The sequence below is a fragment of the Bidens hawaiensis genome, unplaced genomic scaffold (genome assembly GCF_021521415.1).
Source record: "Bidens hawaiensis isolate Kalapana, Puna unplaced genomic scaffold, B.hawaiensis_p1.1 tig00002186_1, whole genome shotgun sequence".
Lineage (NCBI taxonomy): Eukaryota > Viridiplantae > Streptophyta > Magnoliopsida > Asterales > Asteraceae > Bidens > Bidens hawaiensis.
Window position 1 is genome coordinate 662,792 of NW_027491117.1, and position 27,282 is coordinate 690,073.

General features: G+C 33.0%; 1 pseudogene across 1 annotated transcript; it reads right to left on the reverse strand.

Annotated features, from left to right (window-relative positions):
- On the reverse strand, positions 1 to 27,282 carry LOC143609745 (ent-kaurenoic acid oxidase 1-like; annotated as a pseudogene). The gene is made up of 6 exons (XR_013149473.1): positions 27,017 to 27,282; positions 1,433 to 1,910; positions 1,079 to 1,342; positions 415 to 583; positions 211 to 317; positions 1 to 126 (listed from the first exon to the last, which is right to left on the reverse strand). The product of XR_013149473.1 is annotated as an ent-kaurenoic acid oxidase 1-like (transcript).

Sequence of the window (27,282 nt, forward strand, 5' to 3'; positions counted from 1 at the left end):
TTACTGATAGTTGAGAAGAAAATGATGAAGGAAGATGGCAATCTCTAGCTTGGCAAGATCATTTCCAGGACAAAGTCTAGTGCCTGCTCCAAATGGAAGGAAAGTTCCAGCTTTTGGTACAAGATTCTAGTAACACATGTTGCATTAGTCAAAGGTACAATTGGTTGGTTATAAAAAGCAAGTTGATGGTAAAAGTCATAAAAAGCTTACATCCCATCTTGAGGGGTTAAACACTTTGGGCTGTGGATAGAGTTCAGGGTTGTGGTGAACACTCCTAAACCAAACCAACACTTTCCATCCTTTGGGAATGAAATAACCTAAAACCACCAAGATGCATTTATTAATTTTTTTATTTTTGAAGTACAATATAAGGAGGTATTTTTAGCTATATAACAATGAAGATGATGATTGAACCTTTGATATCAACATCCTTTCTCGCTTGTCGAAACGTCATGAGCGAAAATGTCACTAAACGAAGAGTTTCGTCGATCACCTTTGAAAGATACTCCATTTGCCTAAATTCCTTTAGAGTCAACCCCTTTTGGTCTGGAGGCATATTCTTTACTATCCGTTCTTGTTCTTCCTGTAATCAATGAACACATGAAAACGTTGTACTTAGATTCATCATCATCATCATCATCGTCATCATCGTACTCAGTATATCCTACCAATAGCAAAGCTATGGTAGGGTCTGAGGAGGGTAAGATGTAGACAGCCTTACCTCTACCCCGTAGGAATAGAGAGGCTGCTTCCGGTGAGACCTCCGGCTCGATAGTAGTTTTGCATCAAGCCTTGGACATAAGGCACATAACACTCAACCATCGGGACACCGGTCGATTGGTGCATGTACCGTTGTCTTTCGGCTATCAACGCCACCACATGATGCCTGATTAACATTGTACTTAGATTCAAATTCATGAAACATATATAGCTAATAGTGTGTCTAAAAGCACAAGAATTTATGTAATTTGTGTTTTAAGCCATGCATTTTGTAAGACTCATAATGCACATCTTAAAACACCACTGAATAGCAATATATTTTTAATATGATAGTTAAGAATATTCTTGATATCGCTACCTTTGCTATTTTAAGATACTCTGGGTGCAATTGAAGAAGAAGAGTCGCCCACATTGTGACGTGGCCCGAAGATTCGTGGCCCTCATTTAGGTACATGACTAGAGTATCAATGATTTCCTCATCGTCTAGTTTCTTTCCAATCTCGTCCTCAGCATCTAGGAGATTATCGAGAATGTCCTTTTTGGGCATCCCTTGAGTCCCCTCTCGATTCTTCCTACGCTTAGTTACCGCTACTTGCAAAATGCTGACTAGATTCTTTCGTGCCTGCAATTTGTAGTCGCTATTAAAAATATTTAAAAGTCTCAAGGTATAGCGGAGTAGCTAGATCAATAAATGGCAATTAATGTAGAAGACCTTAAGGGCTCTATGGTACACAAAACCGGGAATGTTGATGGCCATGGCTCGAACACCATAATTAAGTTTCGTGTACTCTTTCTCCAACGCGTCCATCACGTCTTCACCCTCTGAACTTAAGAAAATGTACATGATTATCTGAAACGTTAGTTTTCAGAGTTGAGTCAAGAACTCGATTTGGCCCATCTGTGACCAATTTTCCAATGTGGATATCACTTTAGACTCAATATATTTCATGTATATTGACAAGGCTTCGTGACCATTGACTGGCGCTACAGTCAACTTACGAAGCCTTTTGTGATCTTCATAGGCAATTGAAACAAAAGATTTTCTTCCAATGAGTTCTAGTGTTGCGGTTGGCCACCCTGGCTCGAATGCATCATCATCAAACAGTATCCTTCGACATGCTTCTGGAGCCGTGACTATGATGCTAGGCTTCCCGAACATGAATGACTTGTAAAGACCGCCTGATCCAAACCTATATTCAAAAAATATATAGCAAATCATTTACATGAAAAGAACACAATAATAATAATAAGAATTGTAACAACTAGTAGCTTGTTTCCCACACATTTCGGTGGGGACCTGTCTGCTAGTGTGTAGAGTGAAAAAAAGAAAAAAAAAAAACACCACGCGTTGCGGCAGCTATGTGGCGGGACTTCGAACGGTGTTGCTTGGTTATCATATTATAAGCTTGGTTTACCAATACCCACATGGCCGGCCCTTGGGTAGGGCAAATCGGACGGCCGGCCGAGGCACATAAATTTTGGGGGCCAAATTTTTTTTATATATATTATGTATATATATTTAAAAAATTATAAAATAGATATTGATCGTAATCATATTAAATATTTTGGATCCAAACCTTTTTTTATCTATAATTCATCTAATCTATTTAGTCCAAGCTAAATTTAAAAACTAAATAAATAATTGCAAATTGGAAACTAATAATCCCACATTTTGTGTATTGGGTGATAATAATCTCATATTTAAAGTCACTACCAATAGTCCAACCTTTCAACTATTTTTGTTTCAATGGACATCCATTAAAAAGCACTTAACGTCGTTAAGTTTTTTTCCGGGTTTCAAACCGGTGTTTTAGGACTTTTAATTTGAATAAGGATACGAGTCGACTTATGTAAAACTTATCTCGAAGCAGTGATCCGAACGACGAAACAGTGTTTCAATTCGGGTTTTTGAATTTCCAATTAACAAAAATCAAATCATATGAGTCACCGTTTTAAGATAAGTTTTATATCGGGCGGCTCGTATCCTTCTTCCGATCAAAACCCTAAAAAATTGGTTTGAAGCTAAGAAAAAAATTAACGACGTTAAGTGTCTTTTAACAAAGGTCCACTGAGATAAAAATAGATGAAAAGTTGGACCGTTGGTAGTGATTTTTAAAGGTGAGATTATCGGCCGATACACAAAAGTTTGGATTATCTATTTCCAATTTTCCATAAATAATTAACGTTAATCGTTGTTTGAAAAAAATAGCTTACATATTTCGTTACTTATTAGGGCCTGCGGGCCTTTTTATTTTGGTTTGGCCGAGATATTTAAATTCTCGGAGACGGCCCTGAATACCCATATTCATAACTAGTAGGGTTATTTGTGTAACTTATAAATGAAACGTAGATTTTATTTCATAATTTGTAAATTGTGTAAATTATGAAAACTGTGGGGTAGCAAATGTAAAAGTGGTGGCATGTATTTCTAAATTAACAAATTAATAATAATAATAATAATAATAATAATAATAATAATACCCCTATCAAAACATCAGCAACTTTAGCTGATAAACATAAAAATAGTATAACGCACAACATGCACAGGAAAATCATTATAATATGACAATGATAGTGACAAAATAGTTAATTCGCGTATGTGCATAGTTATAAACTCATATTGTGTCATTATCATATACATAAGCGTAACTATTTATATCAGTTATGTAATATGTTGCATAATTATTATGCAATTATTTACGTAACTAAGTTATATAAGTAGCGTAATTTGTGTGCGATTATTTAGCTTTGTGTGTAGCTATTTGATAACTTTTATTTGTAATAATGGTGTGGAATCATTCACCGAAAGACACGTAACATATCTTTTGTGTGTGCGCGCACATGTATAATAACCTACAATAAAATGACTAGATTAATTATTATTACTTTTGTTCAAAACTCTTAACAAGTAATAATGTTTACTTCAGTACGTGCTAGTATGATTACTTTAATATTTATACTTCAATGTTGAAAGTTGCTTGTAAATGACCAACCATGCTTTAAATCGGTTGAATAAAAAATATTAAATAGTTAGTAATGAAAATTATAATACTTATAAAACGACATTTGTGGTAAGATATGATTACAAGTGGTTAGATGAGATGTAAATCAATTTTCATTTTAAGCCCTTGTTTTCAAAATATAATCATTTTTTTTCAATTTTGCAAATTATATATTCCCCGTTAACATGTACAAAAACACTGGCTCACATGTAATATATCACCACTTCACATGTCAAATGCCACCGTTTGCGATATTTAAAGCAAAATTGGAAATAAATAATCTTACTTTTTGTATATTGACTGAAAATAATCATAACCTATCCAAGGCGCAAAATTCACTAAGACATAGCTATATACAATAAAATTCGTTTAGAGATAATCAATTTTAAATAAATAATTAAACATGTTTTATAAAAGAAAACGTAGTAATATAAAATCAAAGTATCTTTTGAGCATTAAATCATTCATTTGGATCATAGGAATAATTAATAGATCGGCACATGCATTTCTTTAATTTGTAAAAAATTTGCACCATAAAAATCAACACTTTATTTTCTTTAATTTGAGTTTGATGTTTTTATAATTTTTAAATTTTATAGAAATGAATATGCCACACAGGGGTGTTAAATTCAATTTTGATGGTTTTTAAGTTAAAATTGTGAGTCCAACCGTTAATAACGATTTTTTGTCATCCAAAAGTCAACCATTGAAAATTGAAACCGAATCGTTACTAACGGTCTGATTCCGGTTTGATTTCACAGCTTAATCTTTGATAATAAATTTAGTTTAAAATAGTTATTAATTTAACTGTACCATTAATTTAAATAAACACCAAACAAAATATGATACTCGAGAAGACTATGTGTATGTTTGGCAAGGAGCTTTTAGGGGCTTCAAGCTTCAAGCTTTTAAGAAAAAGCTCCTACCCCACAAAAAGCCCTTGTTTAGTTCAATGGACTTGAAGCTTTATATTTGGAGAAAAGGCTCTTTTTCTAAACGCTAATACTACTAGCGTTTGAGAAAAAGCTAGAAGCTTTTACAATTGAATTTACAATTTTGATACTTGAACTTTAATCCACTTTTGTTAATTTATATAATAGTTAAATATTTTACCCTTATTCAAAACTAACTACCCTCATGACTCTTTAAAAGTCCATAACTTTTTCACACGTTAATATTTTTTTAAACACACTATATCATAAAAAAGAGCATTTTATTCTCTTTAATTTGAGTATGATATTGATATACTTCTTTACCGGTTATGATTGGCAACAAGTCGAGTCAGACGAGCTCGGGTCATGCGTAAAACCAAATTAGGGTCGGAACGAGTCGATAAAAAATGGTTAATTACTTCGGTTCATGTCGGTACGGTTTTGAGTCGAAAGGGGCCAGGTCAAAACATGCTTCAGATTAAAACGGTGTACGGCCGGAAAGGGTTTCAGATCAAAAGAGGTTGGTTTAAAAATTATCTATTTGAAATTACTGTATATTTTAGCTTTGTTTCTTGATTTTCGCCACGGATTACACGCTTACTGTCTTTGCACGAAGTACCGTCTACATTCGGGTTATGTGTGCACTAATATCAAGCGAATCACGTACCGATTAAAACATGTTTCTGATTAAAACGGTGTCGGGCCGGAAAGGGTTTCAGATCAAAAGAGGTTGGTTTAAAAAATTATCTATTTGAAATTACTGTATATTTTAGCTTTGTTTCTTGATTTTCGCCACCGATTACATGCTTACTGCCTTTGCACGAAGTACCGTCTGCATTCGGGTTATGTGTGCACTAATATCAAGTGAATCACGTACCGACACTAATTATGAGGTTGATGTCAGGTTGCGCGCGCACTCCGCTGCACCACGCTGGCACCCAATTAGTTTTTTTAAAAGCTCAAGCTACTCTGTCAAATACCTAAATATATATATAAAAAGCTCCAACTACTCTGCCAAACACCTAAATATATCTAAAAAGCTACAGCTACAACTACCAGCTTCCAGCTAACAACCACCGGCGTTGGTACATGATTCACCTGATGACCCAGCTACATACTCAATTAAAAGCCTTGTGTTAAAAGCCTTGTTTAGTTGAAGGAGCTTGAAGCTTTTAGGTAATAAGAAAAAGATTAAAGCTTGAAGCTCCTACTAGTAGCGTTTAGAAAAAGCTACAAGCTTTTAGTATTTTAATTACTTAAATAACCTTCCAAAATAAGTAAATTTAATATTATTTATTTTTAGTTATACCCATTTTGGTCATTTTATATATTTTATTAAAAGCTTCAGCTACTCTACCAAACATTTAAATATATCTAAAAAACTACAGCTACCAGCTTCAAGCCATCAGCCACTAGCTTCCACCTATAGCTACCGGCTAGTTTTGCCAAACATACCCTATAATAGAAAGAATTATAATTTTAACCACTTAAATGGTAAACAATAATTGAAGGCATAGGAGACGAAATAATAACAATAATAAAGATTATAAAAAATCATTCTGAAAATACGTTAATTTAAAATTGTAATAGCCAAATTTACTTGCATTAACAAAGATTTGTTCAACTATATCTTAACTATACTAATCTATATAACAAAACATATCTAAAACTAATAATAAAAAAATATTAAAATGCATTCATTAATTAAATTATGGTCTGGTTTCATAAGACCTGTTTCCGTTATAAAGAGTGAACTAAACCGTTTGTCATGGTTTAGAAATTTTGAAACCAACTGAAAGTAAAAAAAAACACCAATCGTGAAACCTAACCGATGATCGTTTTAAACAGTTTCAAGGTTTTAAACTGAACCATGAACACTCATAATTGTTATGTGATTAACATGCTACGCGTTCAAACACCTGCTGCATCACATGGACACCCATCTAATGTTACATAATATATGAAATTTATGATTTATGCCCCTTGCTTGTAATGCATGGGCCGATCTATTAGTTATTCCTATGATCCAAATGAATGATTTAATGCTCAAAAGATACTTTGATTATATATTACTACTTTTCCTTTTATAAAACATGTTTAATTATTTATTGAAAACTGATCTATATATCTATTAAAGAAATTCATTTTAGCTCATTTTTATTGGTTGATTTTACTATATTTCAAAAATAATAAGCTCTCATAGCATTTTTTTACTAATAAAATAATTCAAAATTAAAATCATAATAATCATTTAATCTATATAATAAATGTTATTAAATAAATTCTTTTTGGCTTATTATGATTTTTAATTTTGAATTATTTTATTAGTAACAAATTCTATGAGTGCTTATTATTTTTGAAATATAGTAAAATCAACTAATAGGAATGGGCCCTTTTATATAGTTTTTTTTAAAGAGCCTTTTCATACAGGTAGTTTTGTTTTTTTTTTTTTTGTTTTTTAGGCAGATGGTGTTATGTTCACTAAAATGAATTATTAGTTTTATGTTATTAAAATGCATTTTTATATGCGAGTTAAGGACAAACATAACATTTATTTAAAATAATTTGATACAAATAAAATATTACAAATTGTTCAAATATATAAGCATATATATACAATTGACACCTTAAGATAAAAAAAAGCTTCTGTTTAAGTTCAAGAGAAGACAGTTTTCTGTTGTAGTTTGGTTTTGCAATGATTATCAACAAAAGTCTAGGCCAGTCTCTAGCAAGAGTTGGCATACTTAAAAGACTCGTTTTACATATGGTCAACTTTATGTAAATTTATCTAGAGTGAAAAATAGAACCTATATCTATATATCTATTAAAGAAATTCATTTTAGCTCATTTTTATTGGTTGGTTTTAGGATATTCCAAAAATAATAAGCTCTCATAAAATTTGTTACTAATAAAATAATTCACTATGAGGGCTTATTATTTTTGGAATATAGTAAAATCAACCAATAGGAATGAGCCATTTTATATATATTTTTTTAAGGAGCCCTTTTATATAGGGTTTTTTTTTGCCAGATGGTGTTATATTCACTAAAATGAATTATTAATTTTGTGATTATTAAAATGCATTTTTATATGCGAGTTAAGGACAAACATAACATTTATTTAAAATAATTTGACACACATACAAAATTTACAAATTTTCAAATATATAAGCATATATATACATTTGACACTTTCAGATAAAAAAAAAGCTTCTATTTAAGTTCAAAAGAAAACAATTTTCTATTGTAGTTTGGTTTTGCAATGATCATCAACAAAGTCTATGCCAGTCTCTAGCAAGAGTTGGCATACTTAAAAGACTCGTTTTACACATGGTCAACTTTATATAGATTTATCAAAAGTGAAGAGTAGAAACGAATAAAACATAAATACTTATTTTAGATAAGCAAGAGAAAGTTGCAAACAAAGCAAAAAATATTGTTTATAAGTAAAAATTTGTAGCTTTTGAAGTTTAAAATTTTATTTGTAAACATTCTACTATGTAATGTTATTTTTCGTAAGTTCATGTCTTTCAATATTATATTTTCTTTTGAATATGATTTACAATTATAAATTATATTGTTGTTTCAAAATACATATTAAAAACATGTTGTTGTTTGAAATTATATATACGTTTACTTGGACGGTTTTTTATATTTCTGCCCGTGTAATACACAGGTCAATCTGTCTACTATACTATTAAAGTAATAACTCTTAACATAAACAATATGCATTCTCCTAATTTCATGCTAATAAAATAATTCAAAATTATATTAAATTGTATTCAACATATTCTAATCTACTATACTATTAATAATAATACATATGTTCGTTAAGTTTGAGTTTTTCTTTTAAAAATTTCGTAGCAGTTATTTTTTATTTAGTTTCATTTCAGTTTTTGGTTTGTTTTTAGTTTTTATAAATTTGTTTCGTTTTGGTTCGATTTTGTTTTTTTTGTATTTTTTTAGTTTTGTTTTTGGTGAGTTTAACTTTATTTAGTTTTTCGTTTTGGTTTTTATAGTTTTTGTTTTTGAGTTGGTTTCAGATTTACCGGCTTTATTTTTTTAGTTTCATTTAGGTTTTTTTAGTTTTATTGGTACTTGGTTTTATTTAGGTTTTTTGTTTTGGTTTTGTTTTAGTTGTTTTCAAATTACTTTCGTTTCAATTTGTATTTAGTTTGTTTGTTGTTTGGTTTTAGAGCATATTGAAAAATAAAAGAATATGAAAGGTTCACAAATTAAGTGAAAGGTTTACATAAGTTTCAACTTTCAAGTGGGCTGAAGTTATTGAAGCTTTATGCATTTTTATATCTTTATAACTAGTAATAATGAATTCGCATTTGGTAGAAAGGATTTCAAAAGCTAAGAGCGTTCTTAATTTTCTTCTTAGTATTCAATTGTGTTATTTCAATTTTCATTTATGAAAATGGGTCATTTTAGAAATGTTTCAATTTGCTTTGGCTAGGATCAAAATGGGTCATTTAAAAAAGGTAAGAGTATAGTTCTGGTCAACGTGTCAATATAAAATGTATCGATTTCGTTCGGGTTTCAACGGGTCTTTTTAAAATCATACCAATTTGGTTTGGGTTATAATGAGTCAATTTTAGAAGATATCGATTTTGTTCGGGTTAAAATGGGTTATTCTCAAAACCTAACGATTTGATTTTGGTCAAAACATGTCATTTTAAAAAGGTTTCGATTTGGTTCGGCTTCTTAAATGCGCTTTGGGCTTGCTTCAGTTTATTAGGGTGCAAGACATTTCACATGAAATGTAAAAACACTTTTCGTAGTCAGTTAGTCATTATGTTTGTTAGATTGTGTATAAATGTTTATGTCATCAACTGTGTTCCCGATTCAAGAAGAAAAGAAACCCGAACCATTCTTGGATGTTTATCGGGAATCTTTTCTAGATGCTTATTTTCTGATTTGCTTGTATTCCAAACTAATGTTAGTGAACGTTTTTTGTTTTCTGTTAATATTATTTTTCAAAGTTTATGAAGTTTATGTTTTAAATTTCCTTCGTAGACATTTACTATGTAAAGTCATTCTTTATAAGTTTATGTATTAATTTCAATACTTTGTTTGCGTATGAATACGAATTGTAGGTCCCGAACCAGATCTAACAACAACTATTCTTGGATCAATCTCTTAGTGATAGCGAAAATCATACTAAAGAACCGAGATCTCGAATCTTGTTTGGAGTTTGGTTATTTTCGGGTAAGAAGAGAGGTAGAGAGAAAGAGTTGTTAGAAGCATAAGATTTCTTTTTGCAAAAGGTTAAATTTGCATGTTCATGCTTCCCTATTTATAGAAGAAGCAGGGCATGCAACTAATATATTATTCACGGCCCAATGGGCTTTTGTTTATAAGGCCTCGGGCCCAAATACATGAGAAGTAACAAATACGATAAAATATAAGCGTAAACAATACAAAAGACTTTCAATATACAAGATGAGGCCTAACACGAATTGCAATTAAAATCATGTTGTCGTCTCAAAAAATAAATTAGAAAATAACTTGTTGTTTGAAATTATATATGTGTTTACTTGATGATTTTTATATTTCTGCCCGTGTCGTGTACGGGCCAATAACCTAGTTATCTATAAATGAATTTTATTGTATATAGCTATGTCATAGTGAATTTTTCCTTTTGTATTGTTTAGTTCCAGCTGGCCTTGGATAAGTTATAAAATCCTATGTTCATTCTTCAAATGATTATTTTTAATAGCGTTATTGACTACAAGGATAGATATATTAGATGGTTATACTTACGGCTGCAAATGAAATAAACGAAATATGGTGAGAATATGATTTTCTATTTTATGCTAGGGATTAATAAAATTAAAGAATATAAAATAAATAAATGTACAAAAGATTTCATGAACAACATATACAAATGTTACTAAACGAATGTTTATGAACACATTATCGAAGTTCACGAACACAACTGAACGGACGGGGCTTTGTTCATGTTCGTTTGTGTAACTAATCGAATGAAATTTCTTGTATGTGTTCATTCATTTATTAAATGAACTTCCGGTCAAAAAGTTTATAAACAGTTTGTTGAATATTTGGTTCGTTTACAACCCTAATTATACTGCATATATGATCTAGAAAAGTAATGACTCTATATTTATAAAAAAATTATTTGACCATTAGACAGAACCTATTTTTTAATCATTTTTTATTTTTTGATAAGTAGTAAAATTCGGGACTCAAGGGGGATTTGACACTTTTATGTTGAATCGGTAAGAGGCCAAACTGATTAAGTAGTCTTTTAATCATCAACATATTTATGAAATTTAACAATTAAGAGGCTCCATAGACCATTAAAAGGGGTCATTTTATTGAATCAAACACATTCTACTTCTAACCGATTCAGAAGTAGCCTTTTACGACGTACTTAACAACACCTTAGTCTTAAAAAATGAAGCAGAATAGTATAACAAGTTATATATTTAAACTAATTGATCCATTTTTAGTACGTAATTATACACAATATCATCATTTTTCTTCAATTTTGCAAATTATAAATATATCCCCTGTTCACATGTAAAAAACACTCGCTTATATATGTAATATATCACCAATTCACAAATGCCCACCGTTCGTAATATTTGAAAGGAGAATTAGAAATAAATAATCTTAAGTTTTGTGTATTGGTCGATAGTAATCACATTTTAAGAAATCTTTGTCAACGATCCAATCTTTCGACTATTTTCTTTCAATGGACATACGTTAAAAAACACTTAACGTCATTAAGTTTTTTCCCCCCGATTTTCAAACCGATGTTTTATGGATTTTGATTGGAAGAAGGATACGAGTTGACTGATGTAAACCTTATCTTGAAACGGTGATCCAAACGACTAAACAATGTTTCGATTTGTGTGTTTGAATTTCTTATTAACAAAAATCAAGTCATTTGAACCACCGTTTCGAGATAAGTTTTATATCAATCGATTCGTATCTTTCTTCTGATCAAAAGCCCTAAAACATCGGTTTGAAAATCGGAAAAACACTTAATGGCGTTAAGTGTTTTTCAACGGATGTCCATTGAGAGAAAAATAGTCAGAAGGTTGAACCGTAGGCTGGGATTTTTAAAGATGGATTCTTATCAACAAATACACAAAAGATGGGATTGTTTATTTTCAATTTGCCTATTTGAAATGGTTTTTATAATACTTGTTGTTTAAGTTAACTTTCATTAAATATAAGGAAAATTGGTTTTTATTGGTCCCAACTATTTCATTTTTGTTAGCGCTGGTCCCAACTTTCATTTTGGTTGGCAACAGTCCCAACTTTAATATTCGTTTCTTCCACCAGTCCGCGACTGACGGAGCACTAACTCCGTTATGTTTTTGCTTAAGTGTCAATCTGAGTTGTCAAAAAACATCTTACGTGGCAGCCATCGTGAATTATTGATTTATACTTAATATAACCTTAAACTTTAGGGTCTAAACTGAAATTATAAATTTGAAATATATTAAATTAATAGAAAATAACCCAACCCCCCCTGTAGCCCGTATTCCCGGTGTGCCGCCGCCGGCAACGGCGTGAGGCTCCGACCACAAAAAAACACCCCCATTTCAGCCGTTCTTGACCCGTTAATTTAGAATAACGTAGTTAGATGGCAATAAACAACAATAATTAATATTCTAATTATATTTTAACTCCTTAATCGTCGAACTAATTCCCGTAACCTTCACCGGAAAATCGGTCATATGCAATTAACACTGATTAATGAATTTCATCGCAATTACTAGTATAAATAGGACCCACACACCAAGATAAACTTGCTCATCCTCTCAAATCTCACTGATATATCCTCTTTAACCCCGTAATCCTTCTTCCAGGCTTGGAGCTTCGGCTAACTTCGTTCACCCCTTTCCCGGCATCATTCGAGGTAATTAAAACATGGTTTTGAATCATTTTAATCCACTAATCAAAAACCCTAACTTAATTTTAACAAAGAAGGATTGGATTAATCAATTGGATTTCTAGGGTTTGCAGAATTATAGATGAACCTATATTATTATATACAATAATCCACAGTGGCTGCCACGTAAGATATTTTTTGACAACTCAGATTGACACGTAAGCAAAAACATAACGTAATTAGTGCTCCGTCAGTCGCGGACTGGTGGAAGAAACGAATATTAAAGTTGGGACCGTTGCCAGCCAAAATGAAAGTTGGGACCAGCGCCGACAAAAATGAAATAGTTGGGACCAATAAAAACCAATTTTCTTAAATATAATTATGATAAGATACTTCAATGCCGGGGTTTATTCAGGGGTATGAAGTTCATCATAAACCAAGTATGGATATAGTTTAGTTAGTTAGTGATTACATCAAAACTTAATGAAAGGTTAGGACGCGTTTCCTTATTTCTATTTTTTTCAAGTTCCACATAAAACAGCCCCACACATAAATTACGACATTTATAGAGAAAATGTTACATAACAATGTATGAAACTTATAATTTATGCTCATTGTGATAGATTATTAATTATTCCTATGGTCCGAATGAATGATTTATCTCTAAACGAATTTGATTATATATATGTATACTATTTATAATACACGAGACAAAGATAAATTAAGACACTTGATTTTAAGAGTTTTACAAGTATTAATGTATAAAGTACATGTGCAAAAAGGATAAACTTAACTTTTAAACGCAATTCACCCAACTTACAAGTTTGCTCTCTCATATTTAACAATGCTATGTTTTTAATTTCAATTTTAAACCAATTTCCCACCAATGATTTTTAAATGGTCATAACTTTATCGTACGCTAATATTTTTGTAAAAATATTGCACCATAAAACCTAGCACTATATTTTCTTTAATTTGAGTATGATAATTGCATAATTTTTCAATTTTAAAGAAATGAGTATGTTACGCAGGGGCATTCAAATTCCAATTTTGATGGTTTTTAAGTTAAACTTGTGAGCCCAAATGTTAGTAACGTTTTTTGTCGTCCAAAAATCAACCATTGAAAATTGAAACCGAATCATTACCTACGGCCTGATTCTGGTTTGGATTCATAGCTTAATCTTTGATAATAAATTTAGTTTAAAATAATTATTAATTTAACTGTATCATCAATTCTAAATAAACACCAACAAAATATGATACTTGAAAGGACTATAACAGGAACAATTATAATTTAAACCACATAAATGGTAAACATTAATGGAAGTCCTAGGAGACGAAATAATAAAAATAATAAAGATTACAAAAAAATCATTCTGGAGTTACGTTAATTTAAAATTCTAATAGCCAAATTTACTTGTATTAAAAAAGATTTGTTCAATTATATTTTAACTATACTAATCTATATAACAAAACATATCTAATACTAAATAATAAAAAATATTAAAATGTATTCAGTAATTAAAGTCTGATCTGGTTTCATAAGGCCAGTTTCCGGTATAAACGGCGAACTAAACCGTTCGCTATGGTTTGAAAATTTTGAAACCGATCGAAAATAAAAAAAACCAACCGTGAAACCTAACTGACTACCGGTTTAAACGGTTTCAAGGTTTTAAACCTAACCATGTACACTCATAATGTTACATGATTAACAAGGTCAACGTTCAAACACCTGCTGCATCACACGGACATCCATCTAATGTTACATAATATATGAAATTTATGATTTAATGCTGAAAACATAACTTTGATTATATATTACTACTTTCCTTTTATAAAACATGTTTAATTATTTATTGAAAACTTATTCTCTCAAAATGAATTTTATTGTGTATGGCTATGTCTTAGTGAATTTTGCCATTTGTATTGTCTAGTTCTTGCTGGCCTTGGATATAAGTTATAAAATCCTATTTTCATTTCTATTTTTTCTTGTTTAACAAACCAGCTCGCTTATAACTCAAAGGTGAGTAATCATACTTCCCTTTTTAACTATTTTACATTTTGGGGGCTTTATGCATACACAACTTTATTATTTATTTTGTTATATAGTATATACTCAAACTCAATTCCACTATTTGCGTAGTTGTGGTATTGCTCGATAAGTTGCTAAATAATATATGACTATGTGTGTACAGTTTTTATGGTTGGTTGGTATCTCATTCTCATCCTCATAGTATGATCATATGCCGTCTGAGTAAATATGTCCGAATCCAGTGGCATGTTGAAAAGACACTTTTATTTTATGTTATGCTAGTTGACAAGGAATTGTCATTTTTGTCTTTGCAAAATACAACATGCCAGAAGTAGAAATGCGCATTATTGCAAGGAATTGTCATTTTTATCATTATATAGATATCAAATTGTGATTATTTTCTCAACAATATGTTGACAAAATATATCTATTTTTATGCATATCACATGTAGCTATTTGGGATGATCGAAGATGCAAGATTTAGTTGGACTTTAGGTTTAATTAAAGAAAGGCAATTGCTTTGTTTTGATTTTTGATGTAAAATTTTGCATTATTTAGTTTGTGAAACTCTTGTGTACGATGGCTTTAATAAATTAATTAGTTGTTATCACTTTATTTATTTGGTGTCATTTGAACTATGATACAAATTACATCACACCCCGACATGTTCCGTCGTAGGTTGTGGTGCGACAGATTGGTATCAGAGCCTGTAAGGCCCCGATCCCGGTGCCCTACATTGGGTGTTTGATTTACTCATAAACACAGTTCAAAATACAGAGTGAATTAAAACTTTTCACGGAATATAAAACATCAACCATACATTACATAAAACTTTAAATATTGTCATAACATCATTCAACTTTGTCTTTGCAAATTACAACATAACGAAACAAAACATCATAACACTCTTCTTAAGATGCTAGCTTCAACTATTCTCCTGGTAAAGTGCTTTCGCGATGGTCTGTTCTCCTGGTATTAATTCTATTTGAAGTTCCACCTCATGTTTCGGTGGCAACCCCAGAAGGTCCTCAGGGAACAATTCTGGGTAGTCACACACTACAAGAACATCTTTCATTTCTTTCGTCTCGATCGTAGCTACGCCAGGTAGGCACTGCACCCTCGCCTTAACAAACCTTCGGCTTTTATCATCAAAATGAAATTAAGCCTTGTGTAAGGCCCCGTTACCGGTAGCCCTACTTTCGTGTTGGATTTACTCATAAACACAGTTCTAAATATCAGAGTTAATTAAAACATTTACGCGGAATATAAAACTTTCATACTTTCTTTTGTATTAACTTACTTTCATATCTTACGTTATAAAGAGCATTACGCCCTACATTCCTCGAGTATTATTAGGGCTCGGTACCCTCCTTCCTCGAGTATTATTAGGGCTCGGTACCCTCCTTCCTCGAGTATTATTAGGGCTCGGTACCCTCTTTCCTCGAGTATTATTAGAGCTCGGTCCCTCTTTCCTCGAATATTAGTAGAGTTCGGTTCCCTAGTTCTCGAATATTAGTAGGGTTCGATTCCCTCTTCGTTACCATTCAACCATCCTTTCTTTCTTTTATTAACTTTATCACATTCATACACATAAGCATACATATCATACTTACCTTATACTTAGCGTTACAACCTGACAGTACGTGCAATATCCGAAGATCGTTCACGTACCATCAAGCAATCATTCATACATATCACATCATCCACATAAGGCATACACTTATCTCTTAGGATAAGCGTATTAACAAACATATTGAGTATGCACACAGCCCCGAAAACATAACACATAAATGGGGCTAGAAACTCACCTGAACACGGTTACGTTCACCGTTAATCGTAATCCCTTTCTTCAGTTGTGCACGGCTGACTGTATAACAAGTATACGTATCAAACAACTATCACTACTCATATCATCTTTCTAGTCTTAACTACTACCCACAACGAACGGGGGTCCGGGGGCAGCGGGGTCTAGGGGCGGCAGCCCCTAGCAGGGTCCAAGGGGCAGAGCCCCTGGCTGGGGTCGAGCTGCCAGGTTAGCTTGGAAAAATTTTATTTCCATTAACTGTCTTAACACATTTTTCATTAGGTTTTTAATTTATTTCCTAATCGAACTTGGCTTTAGGCGAAGTTAAACCTTAGGCGAACTTAGCTTTAGGCGAAGTTGTCATCAGGCGAACTTGGCTTTAGGCGAAGTTAAGCCTCAGGCGAACTTAGCTTTAGGCGAAGTTAAACCTTAGGCGAACTTAGCTTTAGGCGAAGTTGTCATCAGGCGAACTTGGCTTTAGGCGAAGTTAAGCCTCAGGCGAACTTAGCTCTAGGCGAAGTTGTCATCAGGCGAACTTAGCCGTAAGCGAAGTTATCAATTAGGCGAACTTGGCCTCAGGCGAAGTTATCGCTTTGAAGGCGAAGTTATCGCTTTGAAGGCGAAGTTGCCCAGTTGCAGGCGAAGTTGCCCAGATCAGCCGTTGTTTTGGTTTTTATTGAGCATTTTGGCGATTTTAACACCCTTGTTAAGGTTCGACATCTCCCACTACGCTTCCCGACCATTTTCGGTCGTATCTATACTATAAAACTTGGATCTTTAAACTTCAAAGATCAAGAATCATATCTTTTTGAGCTTGTTTGGATCTCGTTTACTTGTTTAATCACAACCAACGCTCTCTTTCTCTCTTTCCCGGATCTGTCCGTTCCTCTCCTCGGCCGGCCAGCGGTGTTTGGTGTGTGTCTTGGAGTGTTAGAAAATAGATGGAATGAATGATGGTTTGGGGTTTTAGGGGATATTTATATCCCTTAAATCCCATGGACCTAAGGCCCATTCTCATTTAACCCATCTCAATTAATCCAAGTCCAGGATCCGCTCCTTACTCGATATCCAATAATTAACGCGAAATCACTAAACATAACTTTCTTTATTAAAATTTTAGGATGTTACACCTTGAACTTTCTTTATCACCATAAACCATCACCATACCACCATCTGCAGATTCCAACCTTATCAACATACTCTTACACACTATATGAGCTTCAAACTCAAACAACCAATCCATCTCCAATACTATATCGAACCCTCCTAAGGTTATCACATACAGGGTAGCAGGGAACTCACGTCCTTCTAACTCTATCTTACAACCCTTAACCATTCTGATTACCCTAAAAGAGGTTTCATTAGCGGTTTCTACCGTAAAATTTTCGGGCACATGATAACATTCTATCTTAGATTTTTTACAAAACGACATAGCTACAAAACTTCTATTTGCACTTGAATCAAACAATACTGAAGAGAGAAATACCGCTTACTAAAAACGTACCAGTCACAACATCTGGGATCTTCTTGTCTTGTTCTTGTGTCAGCATGTAGGCTCTGGTCTTTGGCCCATACTTTTCGGCATCTTTCTTTCCACTTCCTCCAGTTTCTCCATCAGTGCACTCCCTTTCCATATGACCCGTCTTACCACATTTGTAACACGCGGGCTTTGCACTATATTCATTGGCATAATGCCCCACCTTTCCACACTTATAATAGGCATTCGACCCAAACTTTCACTCTCCTCCATGAGCTTTTCCACACTTGTAACACACATCAGAACCAGTACCCAACTTGAACTCACCACCGTGTATTTTGCCACACGTCTTACAGGGATTTCTCTCCCACACCTTCTGCTTCTTATCCTTAGGATTCCACATCTGAGTACCAGGTCTCTTAGTAGGAGCAACCCATTCTTCTCTTTCTTTTCTTCCACCACCACATCATCCACAGCCAGGTCGTTATAACCATTTCTACGAGTTCAATAGGAGAATCAAAAGTAGCAGCTTTACTATCCCTGACTAGTGTGCAGACGTTCTGTGGAAGTCCCCTTAAGTAGCACTTGATCCTCTTTGACTCAGTGTTCACCATATCAGGCACAAACATGGACATGCGGCTGAATTCAGTAGTGTACTCGCGGTGTGTCATTTTCCCCGCTTTCAGATTCAGAAACTTCTTCTCAGCCCGTTCAACCTCAGCATCAGCACAAAATCGCTTCATAACCATCTCCTTAAGATCTCCTATCTCATGGCCTTAATCTCTTCAGGTATCTTTCTCTGTTCCATAGTTTCCACTAAAACATGGCCTCATCACCAAACGACTGGGTAGAAAACCCCACCGCTTGTTTAGGATGACGGTCGCTGATTCGGATAACCTTGCCCCTAGAAGTTATCCATTAGAGAGTGGCTATGGCATTACCCATACCTGTTAGTTTCGGTGGGTCACATGCGTTAAATGTTTTGTAGTTACACCCACCACGATCCTTCTCCTTCTTACCAACCCTCACAGACCATACTTCACTTAAGTCACTTTTCTCAGTCTCAACAACTTTCTCAGTTTCCTCCTCAGTCTGCTCAATAGCTTGGTGTTAACCTCATTTGACTTCCTCATACTCTTACTTCCCACAACCCTTTAGACTTGCATGGTTTTCACCGCATTAGCCACGGCTTGAGTATTGCATCTTAAATAGCATGATCAAGTTGATACCCCCCGTTGTTACTCTGATCTTGCGCACCCATGCTTCTTTCTTCTTTGGTGCTAGTAACTAGTTTCTCAGAAGGTATCGGGGTAATACGTGGCCTACCACGACGTCCCGTACGACCTCCCTGTCCAGTAACCTTTCTTGGGCCAGCCATTTGAATTATGTAAGAAAACACAAACGTCATCACGCTAAGAACTACTTAGTAAAAGGATAGTAAGGCAAACAATTAATGGCAGTGGCCAGCTGTGATTATCTAATCATGTTACTTTCCGTATCCTAAACACTTCCCTTGTGTGATTCCACTTGTGCTAGTTTCTACTTATAAACAGTTAGACAATCAATCAAACATTTCATATAATTACACATAGACACATATTTCTACTTCTGGCAATTAAGCTAAATTTATTACTCTTTCTTACATTATACATGAACTAATCATGCACCTCACCATTGCCGAGCTTGCTTGAGCGACACAAACGTCATCACGCTAAGAACTATTTAGTACAAGGATAGTAAGGCAAACAGTTAATGACAATGGCTAGCTGTGATTATCTAATCAAGTTACTTTCCTTGTCCTAAACACTTCCCTTGTGTGATTCCACTTGTGCTAGTTTCTACTTATAAACAGTTAGACACTCAATCAAACATTTCATATAATTACACATAGACGTATATTTCTACTTCTAGCAATTAAGCTAATTTTATTACTCTTTCCTACATTATACATGAACCAATCATGCACCTACCGAGCTTGCTTGAGCGACACATGGCTTTCTTGAGCTGGCATCTTCTTTCTCTTCTTCTTTAAGTCCCATTCTCTGTTCGAGTCTAAGCATGTAGGATGCTTATTTCTGTCAAATTTATGCTCTGATACCAACTTGTAAGGCCCCGATCCCGGTGCCCTACATTGGGTGTTGGCTTTACTCATAAACATAATTTAAATATCAGAGAGAATTAAAACTTTTCGTGGGATATAAAACATCAACCATTCATTACATAAAAATTTAAATATTGTCTTAACATAATTCAACTTTGTCATTGCAAAATACAACATAACCAAACATAACATCATAACATTCTTCTAAAGATGTCAGCTTCTTTAGTTCAATGCCATCTGTCTCTCTTAAGCCAGTTGCCTCATCCTATTTGAATGCGTACATACTAAAAGTCAGCTATGCTGAGTGAGTACTATTTAATCAGGCAACATACATTGCAATCACATGCTGACGAATACACATCTGAAGATACATATTATATACTTAACCTATTCATCTTTCATTCATACATACTTACATACATACATTCGTTCATTCTTTCATAATTTCTTACCTTCTTTCTTTTTATACTTTTACGCTTTCATACCTTTCCTACTTTCATCTTTTAACTTATTTAGTTCATACATAATACCTCTACGTTTTAAAGAGCATTTCGCCTTACATACCTCAGATATTATTAGGGTACAGTGCCCTACGTACCTTGGATACTATTAGGGTCCGGTGCCCTTCATACCTTGGATATTATAAGGTCCGATGACCTTCTTCTCGTTCCATACTTTACTTATATACATACTTTACTTATCTTTTTTTATATATACATTTATATACATATTCATACACATCCACGTACATACTCTTAGCTCTTTCTATACCATTCAAACATCATTCATAAGCATTCATATAGCATACACTTACCACTTAAGGTAAGTGTATTTACTAAACACATAGTAGTATGCACACAGCCCTGAAAACATAACAGAGAAAGGGGCTAGAAACTCACTTGAACCCTGTTCCTCTCTGATATTATTGTCACACCTCTCTTCAGTTGGGCACGACTAACTGTGTACAAATTACAACCATCACTTAACTATTCCTAATCATATCATAATTCTAGGATAGTGAAACTCCTAATGAACGGAGGTCCGGGGGCAGCGCCCCTGACACCGGGGTTCTAGGGGCGGCATTCCCTAGCAGGGCCCAAGGGGCAGAGCCCCTGGCTGGGGTCGAGCTGTCAGGTCAGCTTGGAAAAATTTTATTTTTTGTTAATAAGCCTTTATTAACAATTCATCAGAAAAACGAATCGAGTTGAATTATACGAACCATTCGGATTGCCTATGAAACCAATCGCGTGGATGCAATCCAATCGTATCGATTGGATTACAATCCAATCGCATCGTATGGTTACAATCCAATCGCATCGTATGGATATGAGATTGAACCAGTTTCCGGATCTAGTTCATGATGACAACGAATGATTAAAGCTTATAAGGTTGGGATGAATACGATTAGGATGAGAATGTGTGTGTGTGTTTCTGGAGAGAATTTGGCAGCGTAACAAGATGATTTCTATAACTAACAATTCTCGTTACTTTAACGTACGTTATAGGGGTTTATATAGACGATAGGGTCATTCGTTAAACATCCCCTTAATGAATGACCTTATTCGTTATCAATGCATTTAATGAATACGAATGGTCCTGACTCATTCGTTACTCCTATATTATTCTAGACGAATGGCCCTCATTCGTTATCTCATTCGTTAACAATCTTAACGAATGAGATTTACATTAAGCGAATGGTCACATTTGTTATATTATAAGGAATGTGCCCTACATTAAGTAACGAATGGGCTTACATAATTACCAAAATACCCCTATTAAATTAAAACTAATATAATAATACTTTATAAAGACCGATACGTCAAACCATGCATTAACAAACCCCCCTCGTCTCGAGCTCTTTATAAACTTCAAAATACTTTAACCAATAAACCTCTTGGTCTTCCAATCAGTTCAGCTGTGAATCTTGTATGCGTAACAGACTCGAACAACTCGCAGAAACTGCATAACAAGCTTATAGTCTCGAACCTCAGCCCACCGAATCTGGTTATGGTATAATGCATCGTTTTCAGATTCAGATAAATTAACCAACCACATCGGATCGATTACTCTTATGAACTCAGTCTTCAATCCCGATCCCAATACGATAACTGCTTCACCCGTTCGGTTATCATAGTACCACCAGTTAAAGGTGTTCAACAGACTCTTAGGTAAGGTTTTTACTGGAACCTTCTTCATTGTCTTTGGCGGTTTTACCTGTAAGATCATCTTCCTCCAGTCGGTGCGTGGATCAATTTCGTCGATGTACTTATGTGTCAGCACCTGTGGCTTGAAGTGTAACAACTCGGGTTTTCCACTTACGAATTTATACCTGTACCCGACTCGTTTTATGTTCGGGAAATTTTAACAATGAAAAGTAAGCTGGTTTATTGAGAAAGTATTATAAAATTTATATTTGTTTATTATATTTAAATAATATATGTTTAACTTTAAAAAATGTTCATTTTTAACCCAAAACTAAATTTTAATCTTTTATTGTTCCTATCTTGAATTTCCATGGAAAGCCCAATCCAATAACATTTTACTTTTGAATTTTTGTAAACATTATTTATTAAATTAAATATCTCAAGAAAATTATTCACATTATTTTCAATCCCGACTCGTTCTCGAGTCTTCACTAGTACTAATTCATATACATACATATACATATATATACGCATCCCCATTATTTCATATCAACTCATTCCTACAACTCACCTGTCATCTTAAACATTTTCATCCTTGGTCCTCGTAGAATGTTTTCCCTAGGAAATCATCGTTATAATCAGCGTCGTTCAACTGCTTCTCGTGATTGTTGTTCGACTACTAGAATCGACAAGGAGTTTGCTGACGTATTCTGTTAACCAAAATGACCGCCAATCTCGACAAAACTAAAATACACCGAACAAGAAATCTTATACTAACTCATATCCGTTAAAATATTATTTAAATTATATTTTCTTATTTATATTCATATCCTCAAACTATAAATTTTTAAGTACCTTTAAATCCTTATCCTCAACTTTAAACTATAAATATTTTATTAACTCTTGTTTTCCTCAATATCATGATGGTTTTCACAACTTATTTTCCACTTTATAAATCTTTATTATTAAAATTCAATTATTGTAAATTTTATTATTATTAAACTAAATTATGTATTCTCTAAATTTGATTTCCATTTTTTAAATTAAAAATATTTTCCATTAATTAATTTAACTTTTATTATTAAATTGACTTTTTGATTTAACCTTCATCGTAAATATTTCAACTCCCCACTTTGATTTTTTTGAAAATTTTGAACTTTTTAAATGATAAATTCGTAGTTGTTAGAATAGTCATGGTGGTTCATGCATTTCTAACCTCGCATTTATCTCAATTTATTATATGTTTCACTTTAATTTAGAACTTATTATTTACTTAAATTTCCATTATTAATAATTCAATTTACTTATTTCCTATATTTATAACGATTTTGTGAAAAAGGAAAAATCCATGAATTTCCAATGAATCAAATTTAAATAGTTTTAAAAATTTAATTGGAATAGGACTATCTCGGTGATTCGGGAATATCCGCTTCCCAGTTTAATCTATTAACAATTTAATTCAAATATGTATATTTTCGAATTATTATTAATATTTAAATTATTGATTACTAACTGTTATAATATTTTAGAATATCTTAATCGAAATAATCTAATCTCAGCACCATAAACTTGAAAAGTTATAACTTTATCTTAATTTCTCTTTAAATCTCATAAGTTCTCAACTAACTAAACTTGACTCACCAAAATCTTCATTTAAATTTATATTCTCGATCTTAAGAATTGTTATGAATTAAACTGTTGCGCATATCGACTCATGAATCAAGTTTCTTTATCTATCACGGTTAACTTCATATTCTACTCTTAGCTTATTCTCGATCATCATAACTCATTTCAAACGTCTGCTTCAAGATCTCCATTTCAGTCTCCAAAATTTGTAACTTTCCTAATCAAAAGATATAATAGAAATCACCTGGTTTTATTAGTCAAATTCGAACATTAAATAAGTATCTCTGGAATTTATATTCTAAGTTATCAAAATGTGTGCTTCTTTCAAAATGATGGTTTTAAATGTTTTACAACCCACATGATGAAACGAATTATGCGGACCATCGACGATAAGAGTAATTAACTAATTATGGTCGTGAACATAATTATCCGAGTCCTCGCTTGGAAATCATAATACGTACAATTATGTGTCATGATTTAGAACCTAAAGTAGCTTGGGTAACGGTACAAATTATGAAATGATAAGGACATAGTGGATACGACGCTGGTACATCCTATATATAAGAGCCCTTATCGGATTGTCATTTGAAGCGTTGCTTCGGTTATTATAAGTTTTATGTTGTGATATTTTCGTTAAAAGTATAAATGTTTTTAAAATAATGATGTTGTGGTTTTCCTTAATTTCGGGACGAAATTCTCTAAAGTAGGGGAGTTAACAACTCGGGTTTACGAATTTATACCTGTACCTGACTCGTTTTATTTCGGAAAATTTTAACAATGAAAAGTAAGCGCGTTTATCGAGAAAGTATTATAAAATTTATATTTGTTTATTATATTTAAATAATATATGTTTAACTTTTGAAAATGTTCATTTTTAACCCAAAACTAAATTTTAATCTCTTATTGTTCCTATCTTGAATCTCCAGGGACTAAACCTGCAAATTTAATTTATCACTTTTGGTCCCTGACCCGTAACCCATGATCCATACCCATTTAACCCTAACCGTGACCCGTTTAGCTTTTTTGAACCGCAATTATCGATCTAAATTAGGAATTGAATCGAGTATGTGATTGTTCTTACCCTAATCGGCCTAACTGACTCAATGAATTAGGAAATTAGATAATCTATAACGTGTAATCAATATATTATGAACCGTCTTAAACCTAAAATCAATTGTATAACTTCGGATTGACAATGATGCAATTAATCGCGTCTACCACACTCCTCTTACCAGCGCCTACTAAATCCCAATACTTAATTGGATTTTTAAAGTCTCGTTATACCTGTTCGTCGTTTTCCATCGCCAGTTCGGTTAACTCTAGTTTGATCTGCGTTTAAACATCAAATCAGGTAATTGAATCATGCATCTTAGTCGTATAAAATTGTTAAACATAAGCCCTAACATTAATTAATGGAACATTGAATGGATGGATCGATTGCATCAGTTAGGGTTTATAATCAAACTTGGTTTTTATTAGTTTTTGTATATATAAAACTGTTTACAAACATTAATCAACTGACACACCAGCGCGCACGGCTGGTGTGTGTGTGTTAAACTTCTGTTACGGCCATAGGTCGCGGGTTCGAGTCCCAGCCGGCCGTATTTTTTGGTTGTTTTTGGATCTTTATTGTTTTAATGGTTTTAATTGATTTATAAAATATTATAATTAACATTAAATATTAATAAACCATATTTTATTTAACCGACACCATAAAGTAAACGTTTCGTGTCAATAAACCTCGTTACAAATTTTCGTATATATATGTATATATATATAACGTATTAATAATAAATCATTATTATTTTATTCAAACCGACACCAATATTAATGTTTATCGTTGTTAAAACGTCTTTATAAATTTGCTCATATTTATCATATATATATATATTATATACGTATATTAATATATATATATACATATATATATATTTATATATATATATATATATTGTTTTAAATAAAAATTATAATAAACGTATTAAAAGTATTAGAAGTGTTAATAATATTTTTACCATCGAATTTCGTTAAGATTTCCAAAATATAAATTTTACGATAATTATATATTTAAATGTTTATTATTGTAATAGGTCTCAATTCATATTTATTTAAATTAATTATTCGTAAACCCAATTTTATGACAAACAATAATTTTTATAATTGAATAATAATAATAATAATCCTTAGAGAACAATCGTTCAATCCATAACATACCAATCATAATTATAACTCAATCCACATCGAAATCCTAAATTCGTTATACATATTATATCATCTATAATTCACTCATGATATTATTTAATTAGGATTCTTGTCGGTAATTCTCGAAGAGGGTGATTATCGTTTTTCTTGTCGTATTCATTCTTGTTTGGCTTATTTGATCAGGTGAGTTTTATCATTCCCCTATTTTACTCAGTTTTCACAAACGTTTTGGGGACATATGTGTATACCATACTATATATATATATCAAAAATAGCAAACGTGTAATTGTGTGTGATTAATCAAATCTACTTGTTATGTGCTTATTTGTCTTTATATGCAATCGTTTGACATATCCCCTTGGAGAGGGTTCTCATTGACCACCGCCCGATTCGCTTGGCAACGGTCTTACTCTGTTTATTTGCTCATAGTTGATTTACCGGCGCCCGATTCACTTGGCAATGGTTTAGTCAACTTATTTGCTTATGGTTTGATTTCATTACCGCATTTATTACGTTTTGCTTATTTATTCTATTAACTCTATTTTTTATGTTAAAGATTGGTCATAAACTCACTCAACATGTTTGTTGACAAAACTCCATTTTCTACGCGTATGCAGGTTGCTTGAATTGAAGGATGGACACTTAGAAAGACCTTAGGATTATAATGAAGACAAACATGGATTTAAACTTGTTATATTTATTTATTTAAATTGTTTTGTTGTATTTGGTTATTGTGTGTACATTTGAAATAAAATAATTAAATAGATATTATCACATTTATATTATGATAGTATCTTCGAGCTGTGAGCAATCGGATCACGCCCCGGCATTTCCGCCTTAGGTTGGGGTGTGACATGAAGAACTTGAATCCGTAACTAGTCTCATGCAGAAGATGATGATAGGACCAATTGGCCCATTGGTTGTTTCCCCGATTTATGAACAGTCGGTTGGCCAAGGTTCTAACATCCCACCGTGGCATGGACAACACGTCATTGATACATTTAAAGTAATAAATACCATGTTCCCATTTCACCACACATACTTTAAGCTCCGAGTCATAACCAAGAAACAATATTACCTTTCACCTATCTCCGGCTCACCTACTTTTTCATTTGGTATGCAGATGCTTGGACTTTTGCTTGTCTGATTTCTATGCGTTCGTTGTAGCGAATAGTCTCGATCATCTTATTAATCCATTCAACGTTATGCCCAAACATACTATCTAAAGCACTCTTTTTCTTCTTTTCAACCACCGTCTCAGCACCTTTATTCCACCTTTCTCGTTCCTGCCTCAAACGCTTTTCTACAGCCTCAAAGTGTTCTGTAGTAAAGAATGGAATACCAGACTCAGCATTGCTCGTCGTGTACAT